Source organism: Polyodon spathula, chromosome 8 (genome assembly GCF_017654505.1).
Source record: "Polyodon spathula isolate WHYD16114869_AA chromosome 8, ASM1765450v1, whole genome shotgun sequence".
Classification (NCBI taxonomy): domain Eukaryota; kingdom Metazoa; phylum Chordata; class Actinopteri; order Acipenseriformes; family Polyodontidae; genus Polyodon; species Polyodon spathula.
Window position 1 is genome coordinate 6,087,612 of NC_054541.1, and position 20,160 is coordinate 6,107,771.

Here is a 20,160-nt window from a genome sequence, read left to right on the forward strand (position 1 = left end):
AGCTGAATTCTGAGAAATACTTCCAATAAATGAAGATCTGTGTCTGCTTTGCAACACAGCTTTATTTTGAACAGTGTGACTCATCCAGTCATTGTCATTACATTGGAAGGAATGTACAGTAGGGTTCTTTAACAGTTTCATTAATATTTTAAATAACTCATGAGGTAAAGTGTGACTAGGTCCCAGCATCTCAACAAATTCAATATGAGTCTTCTCATTAATCAAATGCCGATAGATACAAGACAGAGAAGGAGACACATCTTCAGAGAGTGGCGAGGTTATTGAATAGGTTACCTAGTCATGTTCGGAGATGGGCTGAGTGGGCTCCTCTCATTTGCATATTTTCTTAGTATAGTTGCTGCTTATCTATCTACTGGGACTTCTATGAAACGTTTGTTATGCTAGAATTAATAAATCGCTGCTAAAATGTATGCTGCCATTTGGTACGTGAGGACATCGCCATGGATCCCCATCTGGGAAAAGGTTTGTAACGAGAGTCAGAAGGCCTTGCAGTCAGTTTATTGTTGTATGTTATAGATCTGGACAGTCGAACAGATGGAGGGAAGGGGTTAATAACATTACTAAAACTATGTTGACCCCTTTAATCTGTATTGTGAAGACAGCCCCTTCTTAAGTCAGCACAGTGGTATTTGGCAGAACGCTGTGCTTTGGGAAAACTCCTAGAGCAGAAATGTGGAAAGTTTGAATAAGAACTTGTGTTTTTTTTTTTTTTTTTTTAGAATTCACAGCCAGTCAAAGTATGCAAAGTGAGAGCAATGGAAAAAGAAATGGAATGTCACCTTAGACACATTTTCATGTCAATTGGGAGTCGGTATTAAATCTGTTGGACACTTTCCCGAGTGTTAGGCACTTTTAAGGTAGCATGGAGCTCAACACACATAAATTACACTCTTTGCAAAAAGAAACGCTAAATAATAAGAACATCCCAAAATGTGCAGCACCTGTGCCTGACAACTAAAAGACCTGCTTTAAACTAAATGATTTCTGTTGATTTTGAACAATAAAGTGTGTATTCTTGATTTGCTGACAAAGGAAGCAAATAATAATAAACTCATTGATCAGCCAGTCATTTACAAACTTTTTGGGCATGGGCTTTCTGCTGGCCTGAAAAAGTTACAATAGTATTTAAAACAGGATTCATTTATCCAACTTTTTACACGTCCACCCTTACTCTGTCGGATATCACAAACAAACCCTGTTTATGACAGTATCATTTTTCTATATTGCTTTCTTCTAAGGATGAAAGGTGTGATCAAACCAATTCTGCCTGTTTATCAGTGTAATAGCAAGAGTATAGCTTTTGTAACCCTATATCTCAATACATAGATTTGTGAATATCTAGATTACTGATTTGTTTTCCTCCCACAAAGAATATATGTCTGTAAGCAAGAGAAACTGACAACATGAAATCTATGAAACATTCTTGTATTTTATTAAATTCAGCCCTTTGTTATCATAGTGGCTCAATAGAACCCCCTCTTGTGCTGTCAAGTCACAACATCCGACTACATGCTGTCTATTTATATAAACCCCCTCCCCTTTTATGTTTAAAAATGACAGAGTAGAAATTATGAAAACAAACGTATATTTTCTATAAAACTAAACAAAAAAGGGTATTAAGGGTATACAGGGTATTAAGTCAGTATAAGGCAGCTGCTATTATTTTTAAGCGGTGAAATTAATATCAAAGTTAAAATAGCCAACAACAGAATTGGTAGAATATGAATATTGAATATGTTCACATATTAAATCTGTTTCCCATTTGACTGCAGTGTTTCCTGAGTTGTTATTATGGTATTATTTAAAATGCAACTTAAAATGCTCTTTGGATTTTCAGCAAACACCTTAAGAGGAGATGTGCGTCTGGCTGAGTTTGACTGCAGGACAAGCCAGCCTGTCTGTTCCCTGGAACTGAAGGCCTTTTGTTTCATCAGCCAGACTAGATTTCCGGAGTGCAGGAGTGGATCCTGTTCTTTAAAACTCTGTGGTTTAAACCATTCCGTAGGCTTCATACAAACTGTTCAGGAGGTCCTTCTTTTCCTTCTCTGGTAGGAAGCTGGATTTAACAGAATTCAAATTCTGTGTGACAGCAAAACATGAAAGAAATGTTAGCTGATTGTATTCTGTTTATTTAAGCTATAACATGGGCTGAGTGTACAAGGAAAATAAAAACGATTCTTGTGTGGACAAACAAAAATTATCCAAAATTATCCAAATTCCACAGGGTTTTCAGCCTGCCTTTAAAATGTATATTTTGTTGATGTCAGCCAACAGTTCAATCTGTGACTTCCTGTATCTGGAATTAAACATTTCAACACAATATTGCCATTTATGTTGGTTTTAAGTTTTATTTAAAGGAATGGCTGAGTTATTTAAACATTTTATTTTTATTTGTATTATTATTTAGACATTTAATAACCAGTTGTGAAAGGTCTGTGTCAGTGTCATTCAGAGGAAGGTGGGTATGTGCAGAGAGTTAAAAAGCAAACCATTTACAATGTTGGGATTACTGCAGTATGTATTATATACAGTAACCTCCACTTACAGAACTAAAACTTATATTTAACTGTTCAATAAAAATTTATCTTTTTTGATGCCGCCTTGATCTCAGCTGTATACTGTTATTTCTAAGACAGTCAGCTAGTAAAAGTCCATTCTCATCTTTCATCCTCAGGGATAATGGAACCTTGCCCCCAGTCTAGAAGTACGTTAATCAAGCTTCGCCACACTTCAGAAAATGAACTGACTTTACTGTGGTTACACATTAATCAGATTTCTTACCACTCTCATAAATTCCTCCTCTGTGAAACCCATGTATTTCTTCACAGTTTCATAATCATCTTCAAGCGTTGAATTAAATATCAATGGGCCGTCTGTATTTACAAAGTAAATGGCCTTGTCTTCTCTAAACCTGCACAATGAAAAAATTGATTGAGCTCGAAAAGCAGAAGCAGTACGTCTTAAAGCAGTTTGCTGGGTTGGAATTATCCCGTTTTGCGCAGTGACCTCACATTTGCCTTCCATGGTTAAATATTAAGAAAGATTTACTTGGTTTCAAATAAAAGTACCAGAGTAATACTCAGCAACATGAAAATACTCAGGCTGTGGTTACAGTGACACAGCAGTCAGTGGGACAAAGCCAAATCTTACCTGATTATGGGGTGCTTTGTATAATCTGGATCACATGCTCCAGTCAAGTGGTTAGAAAGGTATTTCAGTAGCCAGTAAACACGTTTTATAGGCATCTAAAATTTGGCATGCAGCAAACTCTCTGTAAATGGAATATTCAGCATATGACCGGCAACTTTCCAAATCGGAGTATGTCGCATTTGCAAGGTGGTATGTGCTCGTAGTATACAGAATACTAAAAGTGTAGAGTACTAATCCTGTGACAGATATATATGCTGAACCTCATTTGTTTGCATCGGATTTCCCCCATGCATGCTAATTTCCAATGCCTCCTATTCAGCATACTAGCTGTATGTAAACAGTGAAACACAATATGCAGAATGCAAATTCCACATTGTGCAATGCGAGGAATACAAAGAGCAGGTCAACATGCTGAGCAACTGCCATTTGCTTTAGAATAAAATATAATAATACTGATCTCAATATATATAGTCACTATTTTAAGTTTTGCCTAATTTCCAGGTAAATGGGAAGTATGCTTGCTGACAATTTGCATTAAAGCAGAAACTGCAGATCTAGTGCTGATCCCTAGCCAGCATTACACTAAAGCCATCAACACCAGACAGAACGATATCTATCATCAGAAGAAACGCAAATGGATGGAGATGCAGATGGATCACATTAGTTTACTGTAAAGCTATGTTGGTGTTTATCTTGGTGAGAGCCAAGTTCAAATCAGCATGAAGTTTTAACATCTACTCTCATGCAGTGCAAACCTTTATTCCACAAGAGGTCGCCATAGGCTAGCGGTGTGTCAATCTGCTGCTCACCTCAAAATGCATGTTCTGCTGTAACAGTTGGCTGTACAGCTCCTGGTCTTCTATTGTGTGGCAGCCGTGTCCAATTCTTTCAGCTTTCAAAACCTCTACAGCCTGGAAAAAATGACATATATCCAGATATTAACCGCTACCAAAAACCCGGTCACACTCTTACTGACGTTGTCCGTTTGAAAGCAACAGGAAGCATCTGTTTTGTTGTCTAAATTGCCATTATGTTTCGTTGTTATAGAAAACCTCCACCTCTGGTATTCAGAGTACATTGCATTTTATATTTAAAGGTGTCACACTAAACTATTTACAGTAACAAGATTAATTTGATTATATAAACAACTTGGGCTGAGCTGCTTAGAAGTGTGCATTACCATGCAAATACACAGGCTCTTACACTTGCAGAAATACACTAATACAGGCACAATGACATTGCTAAAACTTACTCATGTCATGCAGTTTACTGAAGAACTACTTCTTTCTAAAGCCAAGTCTGAGACTGTACAGCAAACGACTCAGTTTCCTAGAAGAGGTGATTATCCCACTTTGCTGTCCATATAATCAAGGCAGAATCAGGCATCATCAGCAGAGAGCACTGGTGTCCAATCATTGATAGCCAACCATCTTGCCAAAAAATCTTGATCCCTAGCAAAAGTTTTTATTAAACTTTCACTGTATCCACTTACTAATAAGTCTATTTTACAAGAGAGTCGTGAGTATTGCACAAAACATTGTTTCATACAAAAATAATAGCTTCCTATACAGAGCTGAGAAAAAGTTTGTAAACCTCTTTTTGTGAACATATTTCACATATTTCAAACCTAAAATTTTATTAGATTTTAATCTAAGTCCTAATAATAGAAAAAGATAATCTGATTAAACAAATGACACAAAAACATGATACTTTTTCAACATTTATTTATCTACAAATGATTCAACATTCAATGTTCATGTGTGAAAAAGTAAACCTTTAGATTCAGTAACTGGTGGCACCCCCTTGAGCAGCAATGACTTCAACTAAGCGTTTCCTGTAACTGTTGGTCAGTCTCTCACATCGGTTTTGAGGAATTCTGGCCCATTCCTCCTTACAGAACTGTTTCAACTCAATGACATTTGAGGGGTTCCTTACATGGACAGCTCGTCCTGCCACAACATTTCGATGGGGTTTAGGTCCGGACTTTGACAAGGCCATTCTAAAATACAGAATTTCTTCTTCTGCAGCCATTCTTTTGTAGATCTGCTATTTGTTTAGGATCATTGTATTAATGCATGACCCACTTTTGGTTCAGCTTCAGCTCACAGACGGATGGCCTGACATTCTCCTCTAGAATCTTCTGATACAATGCAGAATTCATGGCTGTGTCCAGGTTCTGAGGCAGTAAAGCAGCCCCAAACCATCACACTCCCATCACCATGCTTGAAGGTTGGGATAAGCTTCTTCTGTACGAACGCAGTGTTTAAAAAATAAAGTTTCTCATTGAGGCCAAAAAGTTCTACCTTTGACTCATCTGTCCAGCGAACATTGTTCCAGAAGTCTTGTGGATCATCTGTGTGCTCTTTGGTGAACTTCAAATGGGCAGAAATGTTCTTTTTAGAGAGCAGTGGTTTCCTCCTGGCTATCCTTCCATGAACACCATTCTTGTTCAGTCTTTTTCTGACAACTGAGTCATGAATACTCTTTGGTTATTTGTGACTTCCTTGATGATTTTCCGGTTTGTTATTGGAGAGATTTTGGTAGGACGACCGCTCCTGGGTGAATGTGGTCTTGAAGTTTCTCCATTTGTAGGCTATTTTTCTGTCAGTGGATTGGTGGAGCCCCAAATCCTTAGAAATGGTTTTGTAACCCTTTCTAGACTGATGAGCATCAATAACTGTCTTTCTGGGGCCCTCAGAGATTTCTTTTGATCGTGGCATGACGTGTTTCCACACACCTGTAAGGTGAAGACCAAACTCTCAAAGTTTCTGATCTTTATATGGGGTGGGGCCTCCTAAACTCACCCCAGAAGATCTACCTAATTATTTAAACACCTGATTCTAATTATCCCCTTAATTGAGCTGAAAAAAACGGGTTCACTTACTTTTTCACATACCCTGAATCTTAATAACTCATTGTTTGTCTAATTCATACATCATTTTGTTTCAAAAAACATGGAATTGGTTAATGTAAATCCTATTGGATATTTATGAAAAGACTGGTTTTGAATCAAGAAGGCTATCATGGTAAAACTATAGAATTTCCATAATTATAATTGGGGTTCACAAACTTTTTCTAGGCACTGTATAATGCCAGTAACAAACAGTTTTTTTTTACTGAATCGTATTCCAATATTGAAAACTCATTCTTGATCCTAGTTTAGGTGAGTCAGGTGATTTGGTTATACTATGTAACTAGGCCAGGGGCTTACCTCTCGAACAACAGATGGTGGTTCAACCTCTCCGGCATGGACATTCCTATGGATTCCACTCTCGACAGCTTCCAGTAGAGATGAGGTGAAAGCATCCATTAGATCAATGGGGTGCCACCTTAGTGCTTGCTGCTACATGGTTCTTGTGTCTACATTAGAACCGCCACATGGGGCGAGTGAGTACAGTGTTTATGATGTAGTTCCTTCTCTTTTAGTTGATACAGTTTGCAGTTATCTAAAATCACGAGTGATATAGCATAATATATACAAGCCCAACACAGCCAGCCTTCTGTTTGAGCAGCCTGCATTGTGTAACGGGCAGTGTTGTGCGATGCACTGCTGTTACGGATTGTGACCCCCTCTGCAGTGAGAAATTGAAAGTTCCGCAAGGACGCCTGTAGACAAGTCTCTTTGATATGCTTGTAGCGTCCGTGGTCGCCACTTTGAGCCCAGGATCCTTTCTGATAAAACTGTTAATTCACAAATGACACTTATGACGGCTTTGGTGTGTCAATTAAATCCCCCATTTACTCAAATTTCATTTTTCTCATAAAGAAAGCTAAGTACTTCCATTCATGTTTGGTTATTTCTAACAGTCATGCATGTGTGTCAACTGACTTTTTGCATCAAAGCTTTTACTGTGTTTAAATATTATTCTGCTGCTCAATCTAGTAGTAATACTAGTATATTATTACCCCAAAGGAAGCGTTTAAAGTTACAGCTTTCCCAGCAGTTCCATACTGTGCAGGATACTGCTGATGCACCAATATATCACTTTAAACAGGGCACAGGGTTCAAATGTATGTAGGTCCTGATTTCCCCATCATGCTTCTAATGTCACAGCTCCAGCTGAATAATTGAATTGGTTTCCATTGCTCCTTTAGTCATTTGCATTATGCTAGCCCATAACAGAAATAACCCTTTAAGGTAGAGTGAGCCCATTCAATTATATATAAACTGTTTGTAGTCATACCTTTGAATCATGGTACCATATGTACATCCAACAGATATGAAACCAACTGCTGTCACTTCCCTTATACAGAGAACTTTAGTTTACAAGCAGTTATTTTACAACTCCTCAGCACATCAGATCTACAGTTCCCATTAAGGATGGTAAAACAAGGTGTGGTACGAAGTGTGCACACATTCTTCCTTCTAAAAAATCATCGCAATGATCTGGCAGCTTCATAAAGAATTCCACATCAGCACAGATGCTGACCCTGTCTGTGGACTGTGGCTATGATAAGGAAACATTGTTCACAAACACAATTAGATTAGGGAGTGGTTAACATGTAGAAAACAAAAAGTACTGATTAGAGGAAAAACCTCAGAATGGAGTGTGGTAACCAGTGGTGTACCACAGGGATCAGTATTAGGTCCTCTGTTATTCCTAATCTACATTAATGATTTAGATTCTGGTATAGTAAGCAAATTTGTTAAATTTGCAGATGACACAAAAATAGGAGGAGTGGCAAATACTGTTGCAGCAGCAAAGGTCATTCAAAATGATCTAGACAAGATTCAGAACTGGGCAGACACATGGCAAATTACATTTAATAGAGAAAAGTGTAAGGTACTGCACACAGGAAATAAAAATGTACATTATAAATGTCATATGGGAGATACTGAAATTGGAGAAGGAATCTATGAAAAAGACCTAGGAGTTTTTGTTGACTCAGAAATGTCTTCATCTAGACAATGTGGGGAAGCTATAAAAAAGGCTAACAAGATGCTCGGATACATTGTGAAAAGTGTTGAATTTAAATCAAGGGAAGTAATGTTAAAACTGTACAATGCACTAGTAAGACCTCATCTTGAATATTGTGTTCAGTTCTGGTCACCTCGCTATAAAAAAGATATTGCTGCTCTAGAAAGCATGCAAAGAAGAGTGACCAGAATTATTCCAGGCTTAAAAGGCATGTCATATGCAGACAGGCTAAAAGAACTGAATCTGTTCAGTCTTGAACAAAGAAGACTACGAGGCGACCTAATTCAAGCATTCAAAATTCTAAAAGGTATTGACAATGTCGACCCAAGGGACTTTTTTGACCTGAAAAAAGAAACAAGGTCCAGGGGTCACAAATGGAGATTAGACAAAGGGGCATTCAGAACAGAAAATAGGAGGCACTTTTTTACACAGAGAATTGTGAGGGTCTGGAATCAACTCCCCAGTAATGTTGTTGAAGCTGACACCCTGGGATCCTTCAAGAAGCTGCTTGATGAGATTCTGGGATCAATAAGCTACTAACAACCAAACGAGCAAGATGGGCCGAATGGCTTCCTCTCATTTGTAAACTTTCTTATGTTCTTATGTTCTTATGTAATCAGGATGTGAATGCCCCCTCTTTCACAATTTAATTTCCTTCTAGCCACATGATTGTGAGTCATTTATTCATAGACATTACTCTGATTGTTGAATGTTAAGAACTTTGTTTATCTTTAGTCTGTGGGCAAAACAATAGTCTAATCTTACTTTGAACAATGCACATGGGAATGTCAACAAACTGGAGTGTCAATCAAGTCTGCTTTGCATGAAGTACAGGGCATAAAACTGTAGACAAAGTACAGCTGTATAAGGAACATTTTATTTGAATGATGAAATGAACTGATTTCCTCAAAAAAATCTGTTAAATCATGCAATAAAAAGTCACCAATGCCATTCTAGTCCTTAAGGGAGAGATTAGCCCAAGCAAGATGGAAAATATAAACAGCACAATGTGAGGAATCTGTTCTGTTATTAAGGTCCTGGATTAAATTAAAATGATGGTTCTGCCATGAACTTTGATTTAATTCTATCATAATAGCTTGTCGGCAGGATTAGTAAATGTGTTCATTTGTTAAGGAGCCAAGTACTGCTAAACTGGTATTATTTAGGCTCCTAATAATTGCTGTACATTTTGGAACATTCACTGTATCAGTTGTTGTTCTGCCATGTAGTGTAATTGCCTCCGCAATTTTTTGATCAATAAAACATGTGATATTATGTAACAGTAAAAACACACCCATGCTGAATGATTCCTGCCATTAAATCTAATCAATAAACCCAGGAATGTCTACAGGTGGATTCACTTTCAATAGCCACAAAAAGTGAGTCCTGAAAAGTATAAATGCATTGGGCTTGACATTCTCTTTAAACTAAATGATATAGCAGCACTTCAGCGTGATTTATAATCCCTAAAGATCTGTCAGCAACTCCCTCTAGACGTGGTATTCATTTGCTTCCTGAGAAGTTATAAGGGGCATATCTACAGCGCTCAACCCTAGAACAAGGTTGCCTTGATTGGATAAATGAAAAAAATAAACCTATACTTTTATCCCAATTCATGCCTAGACATGATTATTGAATGATAACGATACTTTAAAGAACAGGGATCCAAAGACTGTTAAAATGTTCTATCTTAGCTCTGACAATTGTAATACAGCAAATAGAATATGATGGCACTTTCTTCCCGTGTTCCACAGTGCCTTTCATTCTCCAGCTGTCAAACTGAGTTTACAGTAGCCTACTGTAATCTTTAATTGGTCTTATTCAGTCTATATAGCAACAGAAAATGTTTATCTAAGGCGTCAAAAACAATGGCTACTGAAAAATGTAATCTTAAACAAAGAGCACAAGTCAAACCTATTTACCAGTCAACTTAGATTAAATAACATGCACTGAGCCAAATACAAAAACTGCATTTGAAAAAAACAATATACTGCATAAAACCCAAATTGCTTTAAAACAATCAAGATGTGTTCCATTGTTTTCTCTTTCCATGGTAAGCACTTTTGATAATGTATACATTACCATAACTCTATCGTTAAGCTTTCTGTATCCAATATTTATTTAAAATCTAGTTAACAGTCACTGTGGTTAAGCTATGACTTTATCTTTAGCTAGGTCTCTATCATCAGGAAACCAAAAAGACACTTACTGTAGCACCCATTTGGGTCTAAGTCCCAAGTTAAAGTGAAGGGTGCTGTTGGATTTTACCCAAGGAGTTTCTCTACGCGTGGGGAATATTGACAGCAGTATCCCACCTAGAATCACTAGCCTCATACTGTAACTCATATGCCTGTCTGTGCCCTGGGAAGGCTTCACAGTTCAAAGACTCGTCACCTGCGAGGTCAATTGCCTTCACTCCCTCACTTTTTACACAGTCTCACCACCTCCAATGATCACTCTGCGCAAGACATTCACAAGAAATGTGGAGGTTAAGGTTACATTATGGTTAGCAAAGTAAAAAACTTAATAAAATAAAAAGTCCCTCTAAAAACACATTGTTAAAAAGATCAGATTAAATACTTTTGGTTCAAGTCTCTTGACATTATCACTAGCTAATCCCCCCCCCCCCCAAAAAATCCCTCCAATGAACTGTAAATCTTAATTCAACTTCATTTCATAATAGACAATTGCATATTCTCCTGCAAACCCCTCATAAGTTATACTGCAAACAACAAACTGCTTTTATATGAACCTGCATGGTGTCACTTCTTGGAAGAAAAATGCAGTGTTTTTGTATTACACAATACAGGCAATATAGACCAGAGGTCGATATACTGTAATTAACAGGAACCTACAACAATAAACTTGCATGCACGCACGCACGCATGCACACAATTTGCAGATCAGCACACACAGGTGGGTAATACATTACTTGGGATGTGACGCATGCAGCACAGAATGGACCTGGCTTTGATGTTGAACGTCTGGTCTCCTGCCAGCAACCCCTGATGAACGTGATTAACCACCTCTTCTGGTGTCAGGTCACCTCTGAGGACAGACACAAAGCACGCTGACAAATTCAATCTTCCAGATGAAGCAAATCTACCCTGACACTTGCTATTTATGCTAAGGAACCACTGTAGCAGAACATTGATTTACGAGTCAAAAGATTCTTCTCCAGATTGTTGGAGCCGTTTTTCAGACACCAAATGTACAAATTAAGCCATGGGGCATATCTTCAATGAGAACCACACTAACGTAATAAAATGCATGCTGATTCCAGCTATACAAACTGAACCTCAGGATCCTAACTCTGTGACAAGTTTGTACAACATTCAGAACATTTATTATTGTCTTTTTTCCTAAAGGGTTATTACATTTGGATAATATGTAAGTATCAGAAACATAAAACAAAGGCAAGCCATTTTTAATAGTCGGGATTGCAAACAAATCCCTATTCTTAACTGACTAAACAGGTTCAGATAAGCAATAGCACAATATTCAACACTGAGAGTTTGTTTCATGTAACCAAACTCTCTTCTCTTGTAGGCTTATCAAAACGTCAATTTACCTACCGTAAACCTGGTTCCCTGAAAGAGAAGATGGCCACCAAAACATCGTTATGAGATATACGCCTGCCTATTGGTAGGTGTCACTGAGCTCTTTCTATCAAAGCTTTCTATCACCCTTCCCCTCGGTGACCCCCTCAGTCCCGCCTACCGAGGGTACATAACCGTCACGCAGGGGAGCCTCACCCTATTTTCGCGATGAAACCGTGATGTCGACCGACACGACCTTGTGATTGGTGGCCATCTTTTCTTTCAGGGAACCAGGTTTACGGTAGGTAAACTAACGTTACCTTTCAATTCGAAGATGGCCACCAAAACATCTTTATGGGAAAATGAGTACCAGAGCCGTCGTGAGGGAGAAAAGAACGGCAGCATACGAGGGACGCCTTAGCCCTGACTGACCAAAGTCAGTGGTGCGAATGTGCAAGCTCAAGGACCTTAGTTGCCATAGAGGGCAATGAGGGATATATCACATTCAAGCGATAGAACCTGGAAAAAGTATGCAGGGTAGCCCAGCTAGCCACATCAGAGATCTCAGCCATGGAGGCGTCTCTGAAGAGGGCCCATGACATAGCCACACCTCTCATGGAATGTGCGGCTATCTGCCCAGTTGGGGTAAGCCAGCACCATCATACGCAGCCAAGACTGTGTTCACAATCCAATGCTTTGAAAGGGGCTGTTCCAGGGTCCGTATCCCGTGGCAGACAAAAAGCTGGTCAGACTGATGCAGCGCTCTCGTCCTATCCACATAACATCTCACTGCCTGAACCGGGCAGAAAAGGTTCAACTTCCTACCCTCCTCTGAAGCAAACAGTGGAGGATGAAAGGATTCCAGTTCCAAAGACTGATTCATGTGGAAGGCTGTAACCACCTTGAGGAGAAAAGCAGGGTTTGCATGCAGTGACACTCTGCTGCCATCATCCCAAATACGCATGCAGGAGCTATGCACAGACAGAGCCTGCAGCTCACTAACCCGCTTTGCGGAGGTGATAGCCAAGAGGAAGGCTGTCTTCATGGACAGATGCTTCAACTCGATGGAGTATATAGGCTCAAACGAGGCTTGCATGAGAGCCTCCAGTACAATCTCAAGGCTCCATTTGGGGAGAGTGGCCCTCCTACACTGAGTCAACGGGGGCATGGGAACTCGGCGGAGCGGGATCTCCCAGGGCGGGCCGTTCATTAGCTGGCACAGGGTTGAGAACCATATTCTCCTGGTCCACCTGGGGGCCACAAGGAGAACTGATGCCTTCTCGGACCGGACCTTTTCGAGAAAGGCCGGGAGTAATGGCAGAGGCGGGAACGCGTAAAGGAGTGCTCTGGGCCATAAATGCTATGGTTGATTTTGAATTGCCAAAGTTTTAGATTTTTCTGATTAACTGAAACAATCACAGGACCTTGGTGCAGCAGATTTATTTTTTTCATATGCACTTTGAGATATTGATAAATGAGAAAACTGACATTGCACTTTGCCCTACTCCCAATATAAAAATGTAAAAAGAGTCATTACTAATTAACTATACATAATTGCCTTTCAACATGTTTAACATTATGAAAAAAATGTGCTGAGGTATATTACAAGGGTCTTCGTAAACAGAGCAGTAATGCTCAGTGGTTACAGCATTGCTTTGCTGGAAAGCGCACACTCGCACACGATTACAGGCATGTAGTGAGAAAACTTGCCAAGGAACACTGGCAGGCTGGCAGGCTTCTCACATACGATTAACTACAGCAGATCTTCCACAGTGTCCACTGGGAGCTTCATCTCTTGCTTCCTGCAAACAAAATGCCACCAAATCACTTCCAACTCACACATCACATAAGCCGCACCAATTTCTCTCGATCTGAACCCAGATTCAGAGTCACCTTGTTGAAATTTATAACTTAAATAGTCATGGTCTACTGTTTTGAGTGGAAGTACCTTTCGTTTTCTACTCCAGAATCTGTAGTGTTGAGTGGAGTTCTCTTTCCTATACTACTTGAGTGATCTTTAGTTCTGAATGAAGTTGCATTTGAGACAGTGGAGTTACCTTTCTAAAATACTAGATTTAAAATAGTTTATTACAGTATGTTGGTGTGGGGTGCATAATTATGAACCCCCTCTGATATATAATAAACGTACAGCTCCAGCAATAGACATTTGAACGTTTTACCATTTTCTTTCACCCAGTACTACAACACATTAGAATGAACTCACTTAGCAAAGTGTATGATGGTCTCTGGTCTAACAGCCCCATCGAGATGTATGTGCAGTTCTACCAACAGGAAAAAGAAATGAACACAATTAATTCTCCTATGATAAACATGCTAAATTATTTGTGTGTCCTTATCAGGCGTTTAATGCTAAATACTTTTCTGATTGAGAATGAATACGGCATTCTCACCTATAGGTATGTACTCTCCCTAAATTGAAGATTCGATCCTAGTTGACAAAAAAACATCTGTCTGTTAAAGAGAATGAGATAAGAGTCACAATCTGCATTTCAAAAACACACAGCAATAGCGGTTTCAATTTTCCACACCACTTTTCAAACTGCTTCCTTTTTTGGGTCCACTTTGGATCCATCTTCAACTGATGTCATACAGAAGTCTGCAGAGTGGAACTGCAAGTGCATTTGGACCAGCGACTACACTTAATACCTTAAATAGACTAAGTACTGTAAAAAAAATAAAATTAAAAATAACTCAGTAGGGTTATAAATAAGCACTGTGACAAACCAACTAACATGATGGAACATATCAGAGGTGTATCTTATTTGATAACATCTACTAGACTGAGAGTCCAAGTATTCAAGAAGGTATAGAATGTCGTGACGCTAGCACTCCAGGTGCTGAATTTAATAAACAATATTCTTTACTGTCTGACCTGCAAGCATCATCCACAAAATCAAAACACTCAATCAGAATTCTGAGGTGGAAGAACGATAAGGAAGTCAAGTGGACCAATGCTTTATTTACTGTCTTTTTCTTCCATCTACTGATCTGTAGAAGGCACAAGCCAAAAGGTCTGTCCACTCTGTAACAAGAAGACTGTGGCTGCTGTTCACAACCCTATACCCCAGTGCTCTGTACAGAACTCAAACCTATCAATCCATAGTTGTATTTCTACAGTTGGTTGCATTTTTGTTTTGCTTCCCCGAGACAGCAGCTGCAGGCACATTTGTTATTAACAGAGCATCACAGGGTCAATAGAAATCTTGTGTGCCTACCGCTAAAAGACATAGTCACATGTACACTGCTGTTGTCTATGCAAGCCAGTGGCTACAGTTGGTGGGCAAATACGAAATTAATGTTCCATTAGTGCTTTATTAATGGAATCTGATTCTGTTCCATTCTGTGTTCCATTGCAACAAAACATTGAATCCCTAGAGATCTGTGTTTGGCACACAGAAAGCAAAATGAGTTTACCATCCCAATAACCCTTTACTTCTTACATATTTCTTAAGCATGTAAAGTCTCTGTAGAAAACTTAATTTGCACGTGCCTATAGACTACTGTAAACCTACAATTTGAACATTTTATGGCCTCATACTATATTTCACAACAACATACAGGTGTTACTTGAGCCAGGGAGCATAAATGATTGCTATTCTGTCTGGTCTATATTTAACCGGTGTCATACTTTGAACTATGTAAACATCATAAAACCTTATTGGGCTATTCAAGCGCACATGGACATAATTCAAGTGTTTCCTCAATTTGTTCTTGAAGATACATAAAGTCATTTTAAAAACATTTTAAAAACAGGTACATTGTTGTTGGTGCATTTCTTAGTCATAACAGATGTTCTGAAACTGAGCAAAATGTGCACAGCCAGGAGTTGAGTTCATGCAAAAGAAGAGCTTTGTGCCTGATGGGGATGAGCCTGAAAATACCTTTTGACCCGTTTTTCACTGAGGAATGACTTAGACAAATCTTTCTGAAGCATCTTTCAAAGGCGTCACTGGTGCACTTGAGCTGAAATGAGCCTATTGTATATGGTTGCTGTGTAGTGCAAAGCCAATTGAGGATGACGACTGTACATTTTTTTTTTTTCCCCACAAGTATACTGTGTCTGTGCAATCCTCTTAAAAATGGACGAATGTGTACATGTTTACAATATTAAAAGTTGTGTATTAATTACATTTTCTAGTTTCAATATTCCTCGAGATCAATGATTTGATGTATACTTCATCATGTTTTTATGAACAAAAAAAATTGAATGAACTAAAACATTGAAATAACATTGCACCTAGAAAACATGACTTTTAAGATCCACTTGTTTTATATGCTAGCAAAAGAACATTTAGGTTTACCTAGATGAGAAGGAAAATGCACAAGCAAGGAATATGCATTTAGGTTTGCTTAGACTGTGTATAAAAAGCTTCTACAAGACTATCAATCAATGTCCGTCCTGCAGGCAGCCCTGCCTCTATTTGAAGAAATTAATATTAAAGCATATATTACACAGATGTATCTACAATAACAGTTTTGAAAGAGTTAACAAGTACTAGCAGGAACAATTTATTGTGAATTCCCATTCCCAAAAGAATTCCCATTAAATGTATAATGATTGCACACAACACATCAGTTGTACAGTATATGCTTTTTTCACATTAACCCTACATAATAGCAGTCCACATATTCATCTTTGACAGATCTGCCACGTGTTTAATTAGAACATTCATCAATGACCACTCCCTCTAATTTCTTCAGCGAAGTTAGTGGTCATAAGCTGCAGTGCCTTTGTGATTTTGCTTAGGCCCTGTCCACACTATGCCTTTAAACCGTATTAGTTGCCTTTAAACCAGCTTATAAGTGCTAAATACGGAACTGGACTCTAGTCCGGTTTTAATTAGATAAGGTGACCTTGTCGCTCCATGTTCAGTGGGATAGTTCAGGCTTTTCAACTCGCAACCTAATGCATTATGTTACGTTTTACTTGTCTCAGGTACCATTCTTACCTTTAAGAGAAGCAGGGCTACGCTTACCAGAATGCATTGGGTTGCAAGTTGAAAAGCCTGAACTATCCCAAGCTGTCCTGCAGAATACTGTTTTATTGTAACTACATCATAGCGAGAAGTTAAAAAACTTGTGTTGCGAGGTTCTTTAGCAGGCAAATGAGTAAGGAGTTAATGTACCCCAATCGAAAACTTACGGCAAGACTTGAAGATTGCAGTCCGTCAACAATCCCCAACAAAATTATAAGAACTGGTGCAATTTTCCTGTGAAGAATGGGCAAAAATGTCACCTTCCTACTATGAAAAGCTAGAAGAGACCTATCCAAAAAGACTCATAGCAGTAATTGCTGCAAAAGTTGCTTCTACCATACTGACTTAAAGGGCTGAATACTTTTCAATTCTTTTCAAAGTCATGTCCCTACCTATTGGTTGAGCACTGCAGAGCAAGCAGGGCAGCACATTCAAATTTCAAACTACACAGATATACACAGAAAATTTAGCTTATTTGTTTTTAAGTGATTGTCTCTGTTGAACCGAATACTGTTTTGCTCTGGATGCAAGTGCAGTGCTGACGTGTCATTTCCTAAAATTATATTAAGTGAGGTTTCGAGTAAATATATAAAGAAAAAAGGCAGTGTATATTTTAGCACTAGTACAACAATACCATGCGGAATTAAAATGAATGGACTATAGAAGAGTCGTTTTTTTGTAACAGTTTAATTGGTTTAAAAGCAAACAAGATTATCCATAAACTAATATTCACAGAAAATAAATATAAAAAGAGAATTTCGACAAAAGCTGCCGTGAAGCAGTGTCTCTGCTGATTGGTTGTTTCTACCCACTTTGAAAAGGGAGTCTCATCTTCCAGAATATCAGCATATATTCTGTGTGCTTTTGAAGGTGTGGATTTCCATAACAACTTTCTTGTTGAGGGCTATCACAAGAGGAGAAGTGGGCGGCATTCGTTACTGCACATAAACTGGGCTTCTCTGTGCTCTTTCTCATATGATTTGTTAAAAGCTTCAGTGTTCCTCAGTAGAAGCTGGCAGCACAGTTAGCGAACCACACCAATCGCGCTCTCTGCGTCACTGTCCTCAGCGCCAATAGACTCAGCACCGACCTCAGAACCGATAGACTCAGCACCGACCTCAGCACCAATAGGCTCGGCACTGACCACGCTTCTTCGGCGCCGATGCCGATACCCTCGGCACTGATTGACAGCCCGGCTCCGTCCGTGCTCTTTTCGGCACCTACACTAATCGGTGCACCCATGATGCCGACACCTACACCGATTACTTGCCACTGATTGCCAATACTACCAGCTCGGCACCGATGCCTTGTACCATGTCAGTGTGCTCTACAGGGTCCTCCGCTGGGTTACACCAGTGCGAACAATGTGCAGCAAAGCTCCCCAGGCAGGATGAACATACCTCCTGCGCCAGATGCCTAGGGCCAGACCAAGCAGGTTAGGGTGCTGGCGGGTGAGTTGGACTGCTCTCCCTGCCAAAAGTTCTCAAAATGAACAAAGCACAGGAGGGCAGCCCTTTCCCCAGCGGAGTCTCTCTCCTCGGGGCAGGGGAGAATGAGATCGGTGGTCCAAGGCCCATAGGTTATCTAGAACCCTGCCCGCCACTGTGACAGGGAGCTCCCCTACACCCCTGGGTCACCCTCACCTTCCCACCACTGGTGCAGAGGTGTAGGCACCCCTCCGTGGAGACAAGATGGTCACCGCCTAGACGACACCGCTCGAGGGGGCGTTCCCCAGGAGGCAGGCGGTCACCGCAGAGGTACTGTTGTCCATCCTGACGTAGGTGCTCTCCATCTGAGTCACCACAGAGATGCCAAAGATCGGCTGAGCAGTGTTTCCAAGAGCTCGCAGAGACTATGAGGGTCCAGTAGACCATGCTGGAGATCCTGCTGAAGTCTCAGGGTAGACTGCCCCCTACCACCGAGCAGCCCCAGCTTTCCCATGCCCGCTCTACATCCCCAGCCCCACCTAGACCCCCTAGCCCAGGTGAGCTGTCCTTTACAGCATCGAGGTTGGACGTGTCTGACCCTGCAACTTCAATTGGGCAGGCTACAGCGGGGAACTCCATGCCGCCCCTTCCGCATGTATTGCAGAGGGATGCGTTCCAGACCTTGATGCAGCGCGCAGCTGCTGCCACGGACGTTCCCTGGCTGGCAGAACAGGAGGGGAAGGGGAACTGTTTTTTAAAACAAAAAAGGCACCCACAACAAGCCTTCCCCTTATGCCAGGAATTCCTGGAGCTGGTTTGCTCATGTTGGAGCAACCCCATGTCCGCTCCTTCAGGCTCCAGAACAGCAGAGTCCCTGCTACGCACCGCAGGCGTGTGGTCTAGGCATGTTCCCTACCATCGGGGACACGGTCACGGTACTGGTGCAAGGATGCACCTTCACCAGAGGGGACAAAGACCCCAATTGCTCGTCCAAGCCATGCAGGACTACTGACACCATGCTCAAAAAGGCATATCTGTCAGCGGCGTAATCAGTCCAGGCAGCAAATGCAGTGGCCATACTGGGGCTTTACCAGCCGCAGCTAGCGGCGAGGCTGCAGGAACGGGCAACTGAGGTGGACACGGGAGAGCTCCAGGTGGTGACACGGGCAATGACTGACCTAATGGGAGAGTTAGGTCAGGCATCAGGCAGGTCTTTAGCGGCGCTGGTAGGTGCTCGCCGACACCTCTGGATAACTGAGGCCAAGGTTGTGGAGACCGAGAAAGTGGCGCTGTTAGATGCCCCTATAACACCGGGGCAGACATTCGGAGAGACCATTGATGTGAGCCTTGAGAGGTCCCACAAGGCCACGAAGGTTGCTTTGAAATTCTCATGCCTTCCTCCCTACCACCAGCACCCTAGGTGGCCTTCACAACCTGCCACCACCCTCCACCCCAGACCAAGCAAGCAGGCAGAGGAAGAGCCGGTGGTAAGGGATCACCGCCGGCCAGGGGTAAACAGTTCTCCCGCTGGAGACCGAGGTTGGGGCCTAAGAAAGACGTGCCCCCTCCCAAGCCCAAGGGAGACCACCCCTGAGGGGCTCCGGCTGCCACCTTCCCCCCTCGCAACAGGACTGGCCACTGGACATGACACATGGCAAGGCTGCACCCAGGACTCCTGGGTGCTATCGACAATGAGACACGGTTACGCTCTGCAATTCAGCTTAGGCCCGCCACCCTTCAAGGGTGTGCTCCTTACCACTGTCGAACCAGCATGTGCAATTCTCTTTCATCAGGAGATCCCCAGTCCAACAGAAGAACGCTGTATGCTTGGTAAACCCAAGTGATGCCCTCAGCGGCTTCTACTCCAGGTACTTTCTGGTGCCCAAAAGGGACACAGTGGTTTCAGACTTATTCATGTTCCTCAAACAAAGGAAGTTCAACATGTTGACCGCACAATGTATCCTCCAGTCCGTCCAGCAGGGTGACTGGTTCACATCGATCGACCTGCAAGACGCCTACTTCCATGTCCCGATCCATCCCGCGCACAGAAAATATCTGTGCTTCGTCTTTCAAGGGAACACATATGAAATCTGGATGCAGCCGTTTG

The 20,160-nt window shown here is 41.0% G+C and overlaps 1 pseudogene; it reads right to left on the reverse strand.

Moving 5' to 3' along the window:
* Nucleotides 1-9: 9 nt before the first annotated feature.
* On the reverse strand, nt 10-12,289 carry LOC121320165 (annotated as a pseudogene).
* Between the last annotated feature and the right edge of the window lie 7,871 nt (nt 12,290-20,160).